At 46.1% G+C, this 17,328-nt stretch overlaps 8 non-coding genes across 8 annotated transcripts; all 8 read left to right on the plus strand.

Moving 5' to 3' along the window:
• Window positions 1-173: 173 nt before the first annotated feature.
• Window positions 174-364, plus strand: LOC130301831 (U2 spliceosomal RNA). Its single transcript, XR_008852180.1, has one exon. It is a non-coding gene; the product is annotated as a U2 spliceosomal RNA (small nuclear RNA).
• A 2,120-nt stretch (window positions 365-2,484) lies between these two features.
• On the plus strand, window positions 2,485-2,675 carry LOC130301832 (U2 spliceosomal RNA). Its single transcript, XR_008852181.1, has one exon. It is a non-coding gene; the product is annotated as a U2 spliceosomal RNA (small nuclear RNA).
• Window positions 2,676-4,777: 2,102 nt separating this feature from the next.
• Window positions 4,778-4,968, plus strand: LOC130301833 (U2 spliceosomal RNA). The gene has a single exon (XR_008852182.1). It is a non-coding gene; the product is annotated as a U2 spliceosomal RNA (small nuclear RNA).
• A 2,087-nt stretch (window positions 4,969-7,055) lies between these two features.
• LOC130301855 (U2 spliceosomal RNA) lies at window positions 7,056-7,246 on the plus strand. The gene has a single exon (XR_008852203.1). It is a non-coding gene; the product is annotated as a U2 spliceosomal RNA (small nuclear RNA).
• Window positions 7,247-9,329: 2,083 nt separating this feature from the next.
• Window positions 9,330-9,520, plus strand: LOC130301861 (U2 spliceosomal RNA). The gene has a single exon (XR_008852209.1). It is a non-coding gene; the product is annotated as a U2 spliceosomal RNA (small nuclear RNA).
• A 2,078-nt stretch (window positions 9,521-11,598) lies between these two features.
• Window positions 11,599-11,789, plus strand: LOC130301834 (U2 spliceosomal RNA). Its single transcript, XR_008852183.1, has one exon. It is a non-coding gene; the product is annotated as a U2 spliceosomal RNA (small nuclear RNA).
• Window positions 11,790-13,878: 2,089 nt separating this feature from the next.
• On the plus strand, window positions 13,879-14,069 carry LOC130301836 (U2 spliceosomal RNA). Its single transcript, XR_008852184.1, has one exon. It is a non-coding gene; the product is annotated as a U2 spliceosomal RNA (small nuclear RNA).
• A 2,088-nt stretch (window positions 14,070-16,157) lies between these two features.
• On the plus strand, window positions 16,158-16,348 carry LOC130301837 (U2 spliceosomal RNA). The gene has a single exon (XR_008852185.1). It is a non-coding gene; the product is annotated as a U2 spliceosomal RNA (small nuclear RNA).
• Window positions 16,349-17,328: the final 980 nt, after the last annotated feature.

Here is a 17,328-nt window from a genome sequence, read left to right on the forward strand (position 1 = left end):
CCTGTCTTGCTGCTTAGCAATAATGGTATGGGTTTAGGTTCTGCTGTGTGTACTGGTGGTTGACTGCCCCCCAGCCCAGAGTGTGCATGGAAAATTGTCTGGCAGCCTCCCTGACAGCAAGCAGTGATAGTGCCCATGAAGGGCACCTTGTTGGGCCCGCCCCTTTCACGGTTATCGCTTCTCGGCCTTTTGGCTAAGATCAAGTGTAGTATCTGTTCTTATCAGTTTAATATCTGATACGTCCCCTATCTGGGGACCATATATTAAATGGATTTTTGAGAACGGGGGCCGATTTCGAAGCTTGCTTCCGTCGCCCTATGCATTGACCCGATATGGCAGTATCTTCGGGTACAGTGCACCACCCCCTTACAGGGTTAAAAAGAAAGATTCCTACTTTCATTGCTACCTGCTTGCTGGCTAGCCAGCTAGCCAGCCCTGTGGGCCTTGCTGCTGCTGCAGCCAAAAAACAAAAGGTGGTGCTGCTGCTGCTTCTGCTGCTTCTGCTTCTGCTTGTGTCTGGCCGCTGTTGGAGCGTCCAGGCACAGGACTTCTGCTGCTGCTGACTAAATGGCCTCCTTAATTGGATCATTTGAGTAGCCAGCACACCTGTGCAGGTAGGGCATGACATGATAGGCAGCTGCCTTGATAGCGGGTGGGTGCTGAATGTTCCTAATTGACAAAATAAGATTAATGCTTATGAAGAAATATAAAATCTCATCCCTTCCCCAATATCGCGCCACACCCCTACCCCTTAATTCCCTGGTTGAACTTGATGGACATATGTCTTTTTTCGACCGTACTAACTATGTAACTATGTAACATAACATGGGGGGGGGGGGGGGGGTCTCCTGGCTGTTCACACAGGTGTGTCATTGCTGTACATTGACCATGCATTGCTTCTGTGGTATTGCAAAGGCAAAGACAAATGCTTCCAGCCATCCATTGCACTAATGGATTGGTCATCAGCTGGCTGTCTATGTCCCGCATCAATATAGAACAAAGTACAGAGGGTTAGGCTATGCTATTGTGCACCTACCTGATGCATCAGAAGGTGCGAGGCCCTTGCTAAATTCTGTGCACAGACTTTGAGATCTATACTTTAGACTGTATCTAAACCTGCTCCAACATGGACTGACATTCTGGCCTACTTTCAGCCGATGCGACTTGTCTGTCGCTGAACAGTCGCTTTTTATGTATTCAGCACCTATGTATAATGTTGTAAAAATGCTCTAGAAGCTAAAGTCGCAGAAATGTCACACATATTTGGCCTGCAACTTTCTGTGCGACAAATTCAGACAGGAAAAATCAGTATAAATCCTTAGAAAATTATCCCCCAGTGTCTCCATCTGCTGGCGGTATTGAATAAGCATTGCTGCACTGATGGGGTATGCATTAGACGAAAAAAAAGAAGAAAAAGAAGAATAATACGCCCAGAAAAGAGGCGAAAAGGAGAAAAACGTAAAAAAACGTGAAAAAAAAGTAAGAGGAAGAGAAGGGAAAAAAAGGTGGAAATGGGTTTAAAAGTGATTTCGGCGGAGAAATATATATATATATATATATATATATATATATATATATATATATATATATATATATATATATGTATATATACGCGCACACACACACATATATATAAACGTATTCTCCGTTGAGATATTGCAGCCGCTGCTGTGTCCAGGCCCAGGAGCCTTAGCACTGTGCTGTGATGTCACTCAATACCACTGACATCACTAGGTGTAAACAACATCTCTCCTTTGCTGTGTATGTGACTATGGAGCTGTTTGGTGATGTCGTCTATTATGGCCTTCATAGAAGCAACAGGAGATTGTTGCATCCATCTAGAACCCTCAGAACTACAGTGCTATGATGTCACTCACTTCCACAGGCCTTGCAGAGTGTAAACAACAACAACCCAGCTTTGTTGTGTATGTAACCATAGGGATTTGTGATGTCACCTAGAACCTTCACAGCAGCGACAGCTTTATGAGGAGCATCAGCACTGCTCTGCCTGAGCAGAACCATCACCGCCATAGGTTGTCAAATAACCCGGGTTTAACCCACACAGGTAAGTCCAATGGGGTGCAGGCATGTCCTCTATGCTTACAGCTTCCCGTGGGTGTTGGTTTGATACCGTTTGGGGACAGCCAAGGAGGCATCTGCAGGCAACAAAGGTAGGTGTGTGCTTGTGTGTGTGTTTCCTATGCAGATCCTAAGCCCAGTGTCACATGCAAGTAGGAGGAGTAAGAAGGGTTCCTGGGAAATCCGGGTTATGGATTGCATTTAAAAAGGCCCCGTGGGAGTGCAATGGGCCCCTGTCTTGCTGCTTAGCAATAATGGTATGGGTTTAGGTTCTGCTGTGTGTACTGGTGGTTGACTGCCCCCCAGCCCAGAGTGTGCATGGAAAATTGTCTGGCAGCCTCCCTGACAGCAAGCAGTGATAGTGCCCATGAAGGGCACCTTGTTGGGCCCGCCCCTTTCACGGTTATCGCTTCTCGGCCTTTTGGCTAAGATCAAGTGTAGTATCTGTTCTTATCAGTTTAATATCTGATACGTCCCCTATCTGGGGACCATATATTAAATGGATTTTTGAGAACGGGGGCCGATTTCGAAGCTTGCTTCCGTCGCCCTATGCATTGACCCGATATGGCAGTATCTTCGGGTACAGTGCACCACCCCCTTACAGGGTTAAAAAGAAAGATTCCTACTTTCATTGCTACCTGCTTGCTGGCTAGCCAGCTAGCCAGCCCTGTGGGCCTTGCTGCTGCTGCAGCCAAAAAACAAAAGGTGGTGCTGCTGCTGCTTCTGCTGCTTCTGCTTCTGCTTGTGTCTGGCCGCTGTTGGAGCGTCCAGGCACAGGACTTCTGCTGCTGCTGACTAAATGGCCTCCTTAATTGGATCATTTGAGTAGCCAGCACACCTGTGCAGGTAGGGCATGACATGATAGGCAGCTGCCTTGATAGCGGGTGGGTGCTGAATGTTCCTAATTGACAAAATAAGATTAATGCTTATGAAGAAATATAAAATCTCATCCCTTCCCCAATATCGCGCCACACCCCTACCCCTTAATTCCCTGGTTGAACTTGATGGACATATGTCTTTTTTCGACCGTACTAACTATGTAACTATGTAACATAACATGGGGGGGGGGGGGTCTCCTGGCTGTTCACACAGGTGTGTCATAGCTGTACATTGACCATGCATTGCTTCTGTGGTATTGCAAAGGCAAAGACAAATGCTTCCAGCCATCCATTGCACTAATGGATTGGTCATCAGCTGGCTGTCTATGTCCCGCATCAATATAGACCAAAGTACAGAGGGTTAGGCTATGCTATTGTGCACCTACCTGATGCATCAGAAGGTGCGAGGCCCTTGCTAAATTCTGTGCACAGACTTTGAGATCTATACTTTAGACTGTATCTAAACCTGCTCCAACATGGACTGACATTCTGGCCTACTTTCAGCCGATGCGACTTGTCTGTCGCTGAACAGTCGCTTTTTATGTATTCAGCACCTATGTATAATGTTGTAAAAATGCTCTAGAAGCTAAAGTCGCAGAAATGTCACACATATTTGGCCTGCAACTTTCTGTGCGACAAATTCAGACAGGAAAAATCAGTATAAATCCTTAGAAAATTATCCCCCAGTGTCTCCATCTGCTGGCGGTATTGAATAAGCATTGCTGCACTGATGGGGTATGCATTAGACGAAAAAAAAGAAGAAAAAGAAGAATAATACGCCCAGAAAAGAGGCGAAAAGGAGAAAAACGTAAAAAAACGTGAAAAAAAAGTAAGAGGAAGAGAAGGGAAAAAAAGGTGGAAATGGGTTTAAAAGTGATTTCGGCGGAGAAATATATATATATATATATATATATATATATATATATATATATATATATGTATATATACGCGCACACACACACATATATATAAACGTATTCTCCGTTGAGATATTGCAGCCGCTGCTGTGTCCAGGCCCAGGAGCCTTAGCACTGTGCTGTGATGTCACTCAATACCACTGACATCACTAGGTGTAAACAACATCTCTCCTTTGCTGTGTATGTGACTATGGAGCTGTTTGGTGATGTCGTCTATTATGGCCTTCATAGAAGCAACAGGAGATTGTTGCATCCATCTAGAACCCTCAGAACTACAGTGCTATGATGTCACTCACTTCCACAGGCCTTGCAGAGTGTAAACAACAACAACCCAGCTTTGTTGTGTATGTAACCATAGGGATTTGTGATGTCACCTAGAACCTTCACAGCAGCGACAGCTTTATGAGGAGCATCAGCACTGCTCTGCCTGAGCAGAACCATCACCGCCATAGGTTGTCAAATAACCCGGGTTTAACCCACACAGGTAAGTCCAATGGGGTGCAGGCATGTCCTCTATGCTTACAGCTTCCCGTGGGTGTTGGTTTGATACCGTTTGGGGACAGCCAAGGAGGCATCTGCAGGCAACAAAGGTAGGTGTGTGCTTGTGTGTGTGTTTCCTATGCAGATCCTAAGCCCAGTGTCACATGCAAGTAGGAGGAGTAAGAAGGGTTCCTGGCAAATCCGGGTTATGGATTGCATTTAAAAAGGCCCCGTGGGAGTGCAATGGGCCCCTGTCTTGCTGCTTAGCAATAATGGTATGGGTTTAGGTTCTGCTGTGTGTACTGGTGGTTGACTGCCCCCCAGCCCAGAGTGTGCATGGAAAATTGTCTGGCAGCCTCCCTGACAGCAAGCAGTGATAGTGCCCATGAAGGGCACCTTGTTGGGCCCGCCCCTTTCACGGTTATCGCTTCTCGGCCTTTTGGCTAAGATCAAGTGTAGTATCTGTTCTTATCAGTTTAATATCTGATACGTCCCCTATCTGGGGACCATATATTAAATGGATTTTTGAGAACGGGGGCCGATTTCGAAGCTTGCTTCCGTCGCCCTATGCATTGACCCGATATGGCAGTATCTTCGGGTACAGTGCACCACCCCCTTACAGGGTTAAAAAGAAAGATTCCTACTTTCATTGCTACCTGCTTGCTGGCTAGCCAGCTAGCCAGCCCTGTGGGCCTTGCTGCTGCTGCAGCCAAAAAACAAAAGGTGGTGCTGCTGCTGCTGCTTCTGCTGCTTCTGCTTCTGCTTGTGTCTGGCCGCTGTTGGAGCGTCCAGGCACAGGACTTCTGCTGCTGCTGACTAAATGGCCTCCTTAATTGGATCATTTGAGTAGCCAGCACACCTGTGCAGGTAGGGCATGACATGATAGGCAGCTGCCTTGATAGCGGGTGGGTGCTGAATGTTCCTAATTGACAAAATAAGATTAATGCTTATGAAGAAATATAAAATCTCATCCCTTCCCCAATATCGCGCCACACCCCTACCCCTTAATTCCCTGGTTGAACTTGATGGACATATGTCTTTTTTCGACCGTACTAACTATGTAACTATGTAACATAACATGGGGGGGGGGGGGTCTCCTGGCTGTTCACACAGGTGTGTCATTGCTGTACATTGACCATGCATTGCTTCTGTGGTATTGCAAAGGCAAAGACAAATGCTTCCAGCCATCCATTGCACTAATGGATTGGTCATCAGCTGGCTGTCTATGTCCCGCATCAATATAGACCAAAGTACAGAGGGTTAGGCTATGCTATTGTGCACCTACCTGATGCATCAGAAGGTGCGAGACCCTTGCTAAATTCTGTGCACAGACTTTGAGATCTATACTTTAGACTGTATCTAAACCTGCTCCAACATGGACTGACATTCTGGCCTACTTTCAGCCGATGCGACTTGTCTGTCGCTGAACAGTCGCTTTTTATGTATTCAGCACCTATGTATAATGTTGTAAAAATGCTCTAGAAGCTAAAGTCGCAGAAATGTCACACATATTTGGCCTGCAACTTTCTGTGCGACAAATTCAGACAGGAAAAATCAGTATAAATCCTTAGAAAATTATCCCCCAGTGTCTCCATCTGCTGGCGGTATTGAATAAGCATTGCTGCACTGATGGGGTATGCATTAGACGAAAAAAAAGAAGAAAAAGAAGAATAATACGCCCAGAAAAGAGGCGAAAAGGAGAAAAACGTAAAAAAACGTGAAAAAAAAGTAAGAGGAAGAGAAGGGAAAAAAAGGTGGAAATGGGTTTAAAAGTGATTTGGGCGGAGAAATATATATATATATATATATATATATATATATATATATACGCGCACACACACACATATATATAAACGTATTCTCCGTTGAGATATTGCAGCCGCTGCTGTGTCCAGGCCCAGGAGCCTTAGCACTGTGCTGTGATGTCACTCAATACCACTGACATCACTAGGTGTAAACAACATCTCTCCTTTGCTGTGTATGTGACTATGGAGCTGTTTGGTGATGTCGTCTATTATGGCCTTCATAGAAGCAACAGGAGATTGTTGCATCCATCTAGAACCCTCAGAACTACAGTGCTATGATGTCACTCACTTCCACAGGCCTTGCAGAGTGTAAACAACAACAACCCAGCTTTGTTGTGTATGTAACCATAGGGATTTGTGATGTCACCTAGAACCTTCACAGCAGCGACAGCTTTATGAGGAGCATCAGCACTGCTCTGCCTGAGCAGAACCATCACCGCCATAGGTTGTCAAATAACCCGGGTTTAACCCACACAGGTAAGTCCAATGGGGTGCAGGCATGTCCTCTATGCTTACAGCTTCCCGTGGGTGTTGGTTTGATACCGTTTGGGGACAGCCAAGGAGGCATCTGCAGGCAACAAAGGTAGGTGTGTGCTTGTGTGTGTGTTTCCTATGCAGATCCTAAGCCCAGTGTCACATGCAAGTAGGAGGAGTAAGAAGGGTTCCTGGCAAATCCGGGTTATGGATTGCATTTAAAAAGGCCCCGTGGGAGTGCAATGGGCCCCTGTCTTGCTGCTTAGCAATAATGGTATGGGTTTAGGTTCTGCTGTGTGTACTGGTGGTTGACTGCCCCCCAGCCCAGAGTGTGCATGGAAAATTGTCTGGCAGCCTCCCTGACAGCAAGCAGTGATAGTGCCCATGAAGGGCACCTTGTTGGGCCCGCCCCTTTCACGGTTATCGCTTCTCGGCCTTTTGGCTAAGATCAAGTGTAGTATCTGTTCTTATCAGTTTAATATCTGATACGTCCCCTATCTGGGGACCATATATTAAATGGATTTTTGAGAACGGGGGCCGATTTCGAAGCTTGCTTCCGTCGCCCTATGCATTGACCCGATATGGCAGTATCTTCGGGTACAATGCACCACCCCCTTACAGGGTTAAAAAGAAAGATTCCTACTTTCATTGCTACCTGCTTGCTGGCTAGCCAGCTAGCCAGCCCTGTGGGCCTTGCTGCTGCTGCAGCCAAAAAACAAAAGGTGGTGCTGCTGCTGCTGCTTCTGCTGCTTCTGCTTCTGCTTGTGTCTGGCCGCTGTTGGAGCGTCCAGGCACAGGACTTCTGCTGCTGCTGACTAAATGGCCTCCTTAATTGGATCATTTGAGTAGCCAGCACACCTGTGCAGGTAGGGCATGACATGATAGGCAGCTGCCTTGATAGCGGGTGGGTGCTGAATGTTCCTAATTGACAAAATAAGATTAATGCTTATGAAGAAATATAAAATCTCATCCCTTCCCCAATATCGCGCCACACCCCTACCCCTTAATTCCCTGGTTGAACTTGATGGACATATGTCTTTTTTCGACCGTACTAACTATGTAACTATGTAACATAACATGGGGGGGGGGGGGGGGGTCTCCTGGCTGTTCACACAGGTGTGTCATTGCTGTACATTGACCATGCATTGCTTCTGTGGTATTGCAAAGGCAAAGACAAATGCTTCCAGCCATCCATTGCACTAATGGATTGGTCATCAGCTGGCTGTCTATGTCCCGCATCAATATAGACCAAAGTACAGAGGGTTAGGCTATGCTATTGTGCACCTACCTGATGCATCAGAAGGTGCGAGACCCTTGCTAAATTCTGTGCACAGACTTTGAGATCTATACTTTAGACTGTATCTAAACCTGCTCCAACATGGACTGACATTCTGGCCTACTTTCAGCCGATGCGACTTGTCTGTCGCTGAACAGTCGCTTTTTATGTATTCAGCACCTATGTATAATGTTGTAAAAATGCTCTAGAAGCTAAAGTCGCAGAAATGTCACACATATTTGGCCTGCAACTTTCTGTGCGACAAATTCAGACAGGAAAAATCAGTATAAATCCTTAGAAAATTATCCCCCAGTGTCTCCATCTGCTGGCGGTATTGAATAAGCATTGCTGCACTGATTGGGTATGCATTAGACGAAAAAAAAGAAGAAAAAGAAGAATAATACGCCCAGAAAAGAGGCGAAAAGGAGAAAAACGTAAAAAAACGTGAAAAAAAAGTAAGAGGAAGAGAAGGGAAAAAAAGGTGGAAATGGGTTTAAAAGTGATTTCGGCGGAGAAATATATATATATATATATATATATATATATACGCGCACACACACACATATATATAAACGTATTCTCCGTTGAGATATTGCAGCCGCTGCTGTGTCCAGGCCCAGGAGCCTTAGCACTGTGCTGTGATGTCACTCAATACCACTGACATCACTAGGTGTAAACAACATCTCTCCTTTGCTGTGTATGTGACTATGGAGCTGTTTGGTGATGTCGTCTATTATGGCCTTCATAGAAGCAACAGGAGATTGTTGCATCCATCTAGAACCCTCAGAACTACAGTGCTATGATGTCACTCACTTCCACAGGCCTTGCAGAGTGTAAACAACAACAACCCAGCTTTGTTGTGTATGTAACCATAGGGATTTGTGATGTCACCTAGAACCTTCACAGCAGCGACAGCTTTATGAGGAGCATCAGCACTGCTCTGCCTGAGCAGAACCATCACCGCCATAGGTTGTCAAATAACCCGGGTTTAACCCACACAGGTAAGTCCAATGGGGTGCAGGCATGTCCTCTATGCTTACAGCTTCCCGTGGGTGTTGGTTTGATACCGTTTGGGGACAGCCAAGGAGGCATCTGCAGGCAACAAAGGTAGGTGTGTGCTTGTGTGTGTGTTTCCTATGCAGATCCTAAGCCCAGTGTCACATGCAAGTAGGAGGAGTAAGAAGGGTTCCTGGCAAATCCGGGTTATGGATTGCATTTAAAAAGGCCCCGTGGGAGTGCAATGGGCCCCTGTCTTGCTGCTTAGCAATAATGGTATGGGTTTAGGTTCTGCTGTGTGTACTGGTGGTTGACTGCCCCCCAGCCCAGAGTGTGCATGGAAAATTGTCTGGCAGCCTCCCTGACAGCAAGCAGTGATAGTGCCCATGAAGGGCACCTTGTTGGGCCCGCCCCTTTCACGGTTATCGCTTCTCGGCCTTTTGGCTAAGATCAAGTGTAGTATCTGTTCTTATCAGTTTAATATCTGATACGTCCCCTATCTGGGAACCATATATTAAATGGATTTTTGAGAACGGGGGCCGATTTCGAAGCTTGCTTCCGTCGCCCTATGCATTGACCCGATATGGCAGTATCTTCGGGTACAGTGCACCACCCCCTTACAGGGTTAAAAAGAAAGATTCTTACTTTCATTGCTACCTGCTTGCTGGCTAGCCAGCTAGCCAGCCCTGTGGGCCTTGCTGCTGCTGCAGCCAAAAAACAAAAGGTGGTGCTGCTGCTGCTTCTGCTGCTTCTGCTTCTGCTTGTGTCTGGCCGCTGTTGGAGCGTCCAGGCACAGGACTTCTGCTGCTGCTGACTAAATGGCCTCCTTAATTGGATCATTTGAGTAGCCAGCACACCTGTGCAGGTAGGGCATGACATGATAGGCAGCTGCCTTGATAGCGGGTGGGTGCTGAATGTTCCTAATTGACAAAATAAGATTAATGCTTATGAAGAAATATAAAATCTCATCCCTTCCCCAATATCGCGCCACACCCCTACCCCTTAATTCCCTGGTTGAACTTGATGGACATATGTCTTTTTTCGACCGTACTAACTATGTAACTATGTAACATAACATGGGGGGGGGGGGGGGTCTCCTGGCTGTTCACACAGGTGTGTCATTGCTGTACATTGACCATGCATTGCTTCTGCGGTATTGCAAAGGCAAAGACAAATGCTTCCAGCCATCCATTGCACTAATGGATTGGTCATCAGCTGGCTGTCTATGTCCCGCATCAATATAGACCAAAGTACAGAGGGTTAGGCTATGCTATTGTGCACCTACCTGATGCATCAGAAGGTGCGAGGCCCTTGCTAAATTCTGTGCACAGACTTTGAGATCTATACTTTAGACTGTATCTAAACCTGCTCCAACATGGACTGACATTCTGGCCTACTTTCAGCCGATGCGACTTGTCTGTCGCTGAACAGTCGCTTTTTATGTATTCAGCACCTATGTATAATGTTGTAAAAATGCTCTAGAAGCTAAAGTCGCAGAAATGTCACACATATTTGGCCTGCAACTTTCTGTGTGACAAATTCAGACAGGAAAAATCAGTATAAATCCTTAGAAAATTATCCCCCAGTGTCTCCATCTGCTGGCGGTATTGAATAAGCATTGCTGCACTGATGGGGTATGCATTAGACGAAAAAAAAGAAGAAAAAGAAGAATAATACGCCCAGAAAAGAGGCGAAAAGGAGAAAAACGTAAAAAAACGTGAAAAAAAAGTAAGAGGAAGAGAAGGGAAAAAAAGGTGGAAATGGGTTTAAAAGTGATTTCGGCGGAGAAATATATATATATATATATATATATATATATACGCGCACACACACACATATATATAAACGTATTCTCCGTTGAGATATTGCAGCCGCTGCTGTGTCCAGGCCCAGGAGCCTTAGCACTGTGCTGTGATGTCACTCAATACCACTGACATCACTAGGTGTAAACAACATCTCTCCTTTGCTGTGTATGTGACTATGGAGCTGTTTGGTGATGTCGTCTATTATGGCCTTCATAGAAGCAACAGGAGATTGTTGCATCCATCTAGAACCCTCAGAACTACAGTGCTATGATGTCACTCACTTCCACAGGCCTTGCAGAGTGTAAACAACAACAACCCAGCTTTGTTGTGTATGTAACCATAGGGATTTGTGATGTCACCTAGAACCTTCACAGCAGCGACAGCTTTATGAGGAGCATCAGCACTGCTCTGCCTGAGCAGAACCATCACCGCCATAGGTTGTCAAATAACCCGGGTTTAACCCACACAGGTAAGTCCAATGGGGTGCAGGCATGTCCTCTATGCTTACAGCTTCCCGTGGGTGTTGGTTTGATACCGTTTGGGGACAGCCAAGGAGGCATCTGCAGGCAACAAAGGTAGGTGTGTGCTTGTGTGTGTGTTTCCTATGCAGATCCTAAGCCCAGTGTCACATGCAAGTAGGAGGAGTAAGAAGGGTTCCTGGCAAATCCGGGTTATGGATTGCATTTAAAAAGGCCCCGTGGGAGTGCAATGGGCCCCTGTCTTGCTGCTTAGCAATAATGGTATGGGTTTAGGTTCTGCTGTGTGTACTGGTGGTTGACTGCCCCCCAGCCCAGAGTGTGCATGGAAAATTGTCTGGCAGCCTCCCTGACAGCAAGCAGTGATAGTGCCCATGAAGGGCACCTTGTTGGGCCCGCCCCTTTCACGGTTATCGCTTCTCGGCCTTTTGGCTAAGATCAAGTGTAGTATCTGTTCTTATCAGTTTAATATCTGATACGTCCCCTATCTGGGGACCATATATTAAATGGATTTTTGAGAACGGGGGCCGATTTCGAAGCTTGCTTCCGTCGCCCTATGCATTGACCCGATATGGCAGTATCTTCGGGTACAGTGCACCACCCCCTTACAGGGTTAAAAAGAAAGATTCCTACTTTCATTGCTACCTGCTTGCTGGCTAGCCAGCTAGCCAGCCCTGTGGGCCTTGCTGCTGCTGCAGCCAAAAAACAAAAGGTGGTGCTGCTGCTGCTTCTGCTGCTTCTGCTTCTGCTTGTGTCTGGCCGCTGTTGGAGCGTCCAGGCACAGGACTTCTGCTGCTGCTGACTAAATGGCCTCCTTAATTGGATCATTTGAGTAGCCAGCACACCTGTGCAGGTAGGGCATGACATGATAGGCAGCTGCCTTGATAGCGGGTGGGTGCTGAATGTTCCTAATTGACAAAATAAGATTAATGCTTATGAAGAAATATAAAATCTCATCCCTTCCCCAATATCGCGCCACACCCCTACCCCTTAATTCCCTGGTTGAACTTGATGGACATATGTCTTTTTTCGACCGTACTAACTATGTAACTATGTAACATAACATGGGGGGGGGGGGGGTCTCCTGGCTGTTCACACAGGTGTGTCATTGCTGTACATTGACCATGCATTGCTTCTGTGGTATTGCAAAGGCAAAGACAAATGCTTCCAGCCATCCATTGCACTAATGGATTGGTCATCAGCTGGCTGTCTATGTCCCGCATCAATATAGACCAAAGTACAGAGGGTTAGGCTATGCTATTGTGCACCTACCTGATGCATCAGAAGGTGCGAGGCCCTTGCTAAATTCTGTGCTCAGACTTTGAGATCTATACTTTAGACTGTATCTAAACCTGCTCCAACATGGACTGACATTCTGGCCTACTTTCAGCCGATGCGACTTGTCTGTCGCTGAACAGTCGCTTTTTATGTATTCAGCACCTATGTATAATGTTGTAAAAATGCTCTAGAAGCTAAAGTCGCAGAAATGTCACACATATTTGGCCTGCAACTTTCTGTGCGACAAATTCAGATAGGAAAAATCAGTATAAATCCTTAGAAAATTATCCCCCAGTGTCTCCATCTGCTGGCGGTATTGAATAAGCATTGCTGCACTGATGGGGTATGCATTAGACGAAAAAAAAGAAGAAAAAGAAGAATAATACGCCCAGAAAAGAGGTGAAAAGGAGAAAAACGTAAAAAAACGTGAAAAAAAAGTAAGAGGAAGAGAAGGGAAAAAAAGGTGGAAATGGGTTTAAAAGTGATTTCGGCGGAGAAATATATATATATATATATATATATATATATATATATATATATACGCGCACACACACACATATATATAAACGTATTCTCCGTTGAGATATTGCAGCCGCTGCTGTGTCCAGGCCCAGGAGCCTTAGCACTGTGCTGTGATGTCACTCAATACCACTGACATCACTAGGTGTAAACAACATCTCTCCTTTGCTGTGTATGTGACTATGGAGCTGTTTGGTGATGTCGTCTATTATGGCCTTCATAGAAGCAACAGGAGATTGTTGCATCCATCTAGAACCCTCAGAACTACAGTGCTATGATGTCACTCACTTCCACAGGCCTTGCAGAGTGTAAACAACAACAACCCAGCTTTGTTGTGTATGTAACCATAGGGATTTGTGATGTCACCTAGAACCTTCACAGCAGCGACAGCTTTATGAGGAGCATCAGCACTGCTCTGCCTGAGCAGAACCATCACCGCCATAGGTTGTCAAATAACCCGGGTTTAACCCACACAGGTAAGTCCAATGGGGTGCAGGCATGTCCTCTATGCTTACAGCTTCCCGTGGGTGTTGGTTTGATACCGTTTGGGGACAGCCAAGGAGGCATCTGCAGGCAACAAAGGTAGGTGTGTGCTTGTGTGTGTGTTTCCTATGCAGATCCTAAGCCCAGTGTCACATGCAAGTAGGAGGAGTAAGAAGGGTTCCTGGCAAATCCGGGTTATGGATTGCATTTAAAAAGGCCCCGTGGGAGTGCAATGGGCCCCTGTCTTGCTGCTTAGCAATAATGGTATGGGTTTAGGTTCTGCTGTGTGTACTGGTGGTTGACTGCCCCCCAGCCCAGAGTGTGCATGGAAAATTGTCTGGCAGCCTCCCTGACAGCAAGCAGTGATAGTGCCCATGAAGGGCACCTTGTTGGGCCCGCCCCTTTCACGGTTATCGCTTCTCGGCCTTTTGGCTAAGATCAAGTGTAGTATCTGTTCTTATCAGTTTAATATCTGATACGTCCCCTATCTGGGGACCATATATTAAATGGATTTTTGAGAACGGGGGCCGATTTCGAAGCTTGCTTCCGTCGCCCTATGCATTGACCCGATATGGCAGTATCTTCGGGTACAGTGCACCACCCCCTTACAGGGTTAAAAAGAAAGATTCCTACTTTCATTGCTACCTGCTTGCTGGCTAGCCAGCTAGCCAGCCCTGTGGGCCTTGCTGCTGCTGCAGCCAAAAAACAAAAGGTGGTGCTGCTGCTGCTTCTGCTGCTTCTGCTTCTGCTTGTGTCTGGCCGCTGTTGGAGCGTCCAGGCACAGGACTTCTGCTGCTGCTGACTAAATGGCCTCCTTAATTGGATCATTTGAGTAGCCAGCACACCTGTGCAGGTAGGGCATGACATGATAGGCAGCTGCCTTGATAGCGGGTGGGTGCTGAATGTTCCTAATTGACAAAATAAGATTAATGCTTATGAAGAAATATAAAATCTCATCCCTTCCCCAATATCGCGCCACACCCCTACCCCTTAATTCCCTGGTTGAACTTGATGGACATATGTCTTTTTTCGACCGTACTAACTATGTAACTATGTAACATAACATGGGGGGGGGGGGGTCTCCTGGCTGTTCACACAGGTGTGTCATTGCTGTACATTGACCATGCATTGCTTCTGTGGTATTGCAAAGGCAAAGACAAATGCTTCCAGCCATCCATTGCACTAATGGATTGGTCATCAGCTGGCTGTCTATGTCCCGCATCAATATAGACCAAAGTACAGAGGGTTAGGCTATGCTATTGTGCACCTACCTGATGCATCAGAAGGTGCGAGGCCCTTGCTAAATTCTGTGCACAGACTTTGAGATCTATACTTTAGACTGTATCTAAACCTGCTCCAACATGGACTGACATTCTGGCCTACTTTCAGCCGATGCGACTTGTCTGTCGCTGAACAGTCGCTTTTTATGTATTCAGCACCTATGTATAATGTTGTAAAAATGCTCTAGAAGCTAAAGTCGCAGAAATGTCACACATATTTGGCCTGCAACTTTCTGTGCGACAAATTCAGACAGGAAAAATCAGTATAAATCCTTAGAAAATTATCCCCCAGTGTCTCCATCTGCTGGCGGTATTGAATAAGCATTGCTGCACTGATGGGGTATGCATTAGACGAAAAAAAAGAAGAAAAAGAAGAATAATACGCCCAGAAAAGAGGCGAAAAGGAGAAAAACGTAAAAAAACTTGAAAAAAAAGTAAGAGGAAGAGAAGGGAAAAAAAGGTGGAAATGGGTTTAAAAGTGATTTCGGCGGAGAAATATATATATATATATATATATATATATATATATATATATATACGCGCACACACACACATATATATAAACGTATTCTCCGTTGAGATATTGCAGCCGCTGCTGTGTCCAGGCCCAGGAGCCTTAGCACTGTGCTGTGATGTCACTCAATACCACTGACATCACTAGGTGTAAACAACATCTCTCCTTTGCTGTGTATGTGACTATGGAGCTGTTTGGTGATGTCGTCTATTATGGCCTTCATAGAAGCAATAGGAGATTGTTGCATCCATCTAGAACCCTCAGAACTACAGTGCTATGATGTCACTCACTTCCACAGGCCTTGCAGAGTGTAAACAACAACAACCCAGCTTTGTTGTGTATGTAACCATAGGGATTTGTGATGTCACCTAGAACCTTCACAGCAGCGACAGCTTTATGAGGAGCATCAGCACTGCTCTGCCTGAGCAGAACCATCACCGCCATAGGTTGTCAAATAACCCGGGTTTAACCCACACAGGTAAGTCCAATGGGGTGCAGGCATGTCCTCTATGCTTACAGCTTCCCGTGGGTGTTGGTTTGATACCGTTTGGGGACAGCCAAGGAGGCATCTGCAGGCAACAAAGGTAGGTGTGTGCTTGTGTGTGTGTTTCCTATGCAGATCCTAAGCCCAGTGTCACATGCAAGTAGGAGGAGTAAGAAGGGTTCCTGGCAAATCCGGGTTATGGATTGCATTTAAAAAGGCCCCGTGGGAGTGCAATGGGCCCCTGTCTTGCTGCTTAGCAATAATGGTATGGGTTTAGGTTCTGCTGTGTGTACTGGTGGTTGACTGCCCCCCAGCCCAGAGTGTGCATGGAAAATTGTCTGGCAGCCTCCCTGACAGCAAGCAGTGATAGTGCCCATGAAGGGCACCTTGTTGGGCCCGCCCCTTTCACGGTTATCGCTTCTCGGCCTTTTGGCTAAGATCAAGTGTAGTATCTGTTCTTATCAGTTTAATATCTGATACGTCCCCTATCTGGGGACCATATATTAAATGGATTTTTGAGAACGGGGGCCGATTTCGAAGCTTGCTTCCGTCGCCCTATGCATTGACCCGATATGGCAGTATCTTCGGGTACAGTGCACCACCCCCTTACAGGGTTAAAAAGAAAGATTCCTACTTTCATTGCTACCTGCTTGCTGGCTAGCCAGCTAGCCAGCCCTGTGGGCCTTGCTGCTGCTGCAGCCAAAAAACAAAAGGTGGTGCTGCTGCTGCTTCTGCTGCTTCTGCTTCTGCTTGTGTCTGGCCGCTGTTGGAGCGTCCAGGCACAGGACTTCTGCTGCTGCTGACTAAATGGCCTCCTTAATTGGATCATTTGAGTAGCCAGCACACCTGTGCAGGTAGGGCATGACATGATAGGCAGCTGCCTTGATAGCGGGTGGGTGCTGAATGTTCCTAATTGACAAAATAAGATTAATGCTTATGAAGAAATATAAAATCTCATCCCTTCCCCAATATCGCGCCACACCCCTACCCCTTAATTCCCTGGTTGAACTTGATGGACATATGTCTTTTTTCGACCGTACTAACTATGTAACTATGTAACATAACATGGGGGGGGGGGGGTCTCCTGGCTGTTCACACAGGTGTGTCATTGCTGTACATTGACCATGCATTGCTTCTGTGGTATTGCAAAGGCAAAGACAAATGCTTCCAGCCATCCATTGCACTAATGGATTGGTCATCAGCTGGCTGTCTATGTCCCGCATCAATATAGACCAAAGTACAGAGGGTTAGGCTATGCTATTGTGCACCTACCTGATGCATCAGAAGGTGCGAGGCCCTTGCTAAATTCTGTGCACAGACTTTGAGATCTATACTTTAGACTGTATCTAAACCTGCTCCAACATGGACTGACATTCTGGCCTACTTTCAGCCGATGCGACTTGTCTGTCGCTGAACAGTCGCTTTTTATGTATTCAGCACCTATGTATAATGTTGTAAAAATGCTCTAGAAGCTAAAGTCGCAGAAATGTCACACATATTTGGCCTGCAACTTTCTGTGCGACAAATTCAGACAGGAAAAATCAGTATAAATCCTTAGAAAATTATCCCCCAGTGTCTCCATCT

The sequence above is a fragment of the Hyla sarda genome, unplaced genomic scaffold (assembly GCF_029499605.1).
Source record: "Hyla sarda isolate aHylSar1 unplaced genomic scaffold, aHylSar1.hap1 scaffold_1137, whole genome shotgun sequence".
Taxonomy (NCBI): Eukaryota; Metazoa; Chordata; class Amphibia; order Anura; family Hylidae; genus Hyla; species Hyla sarda.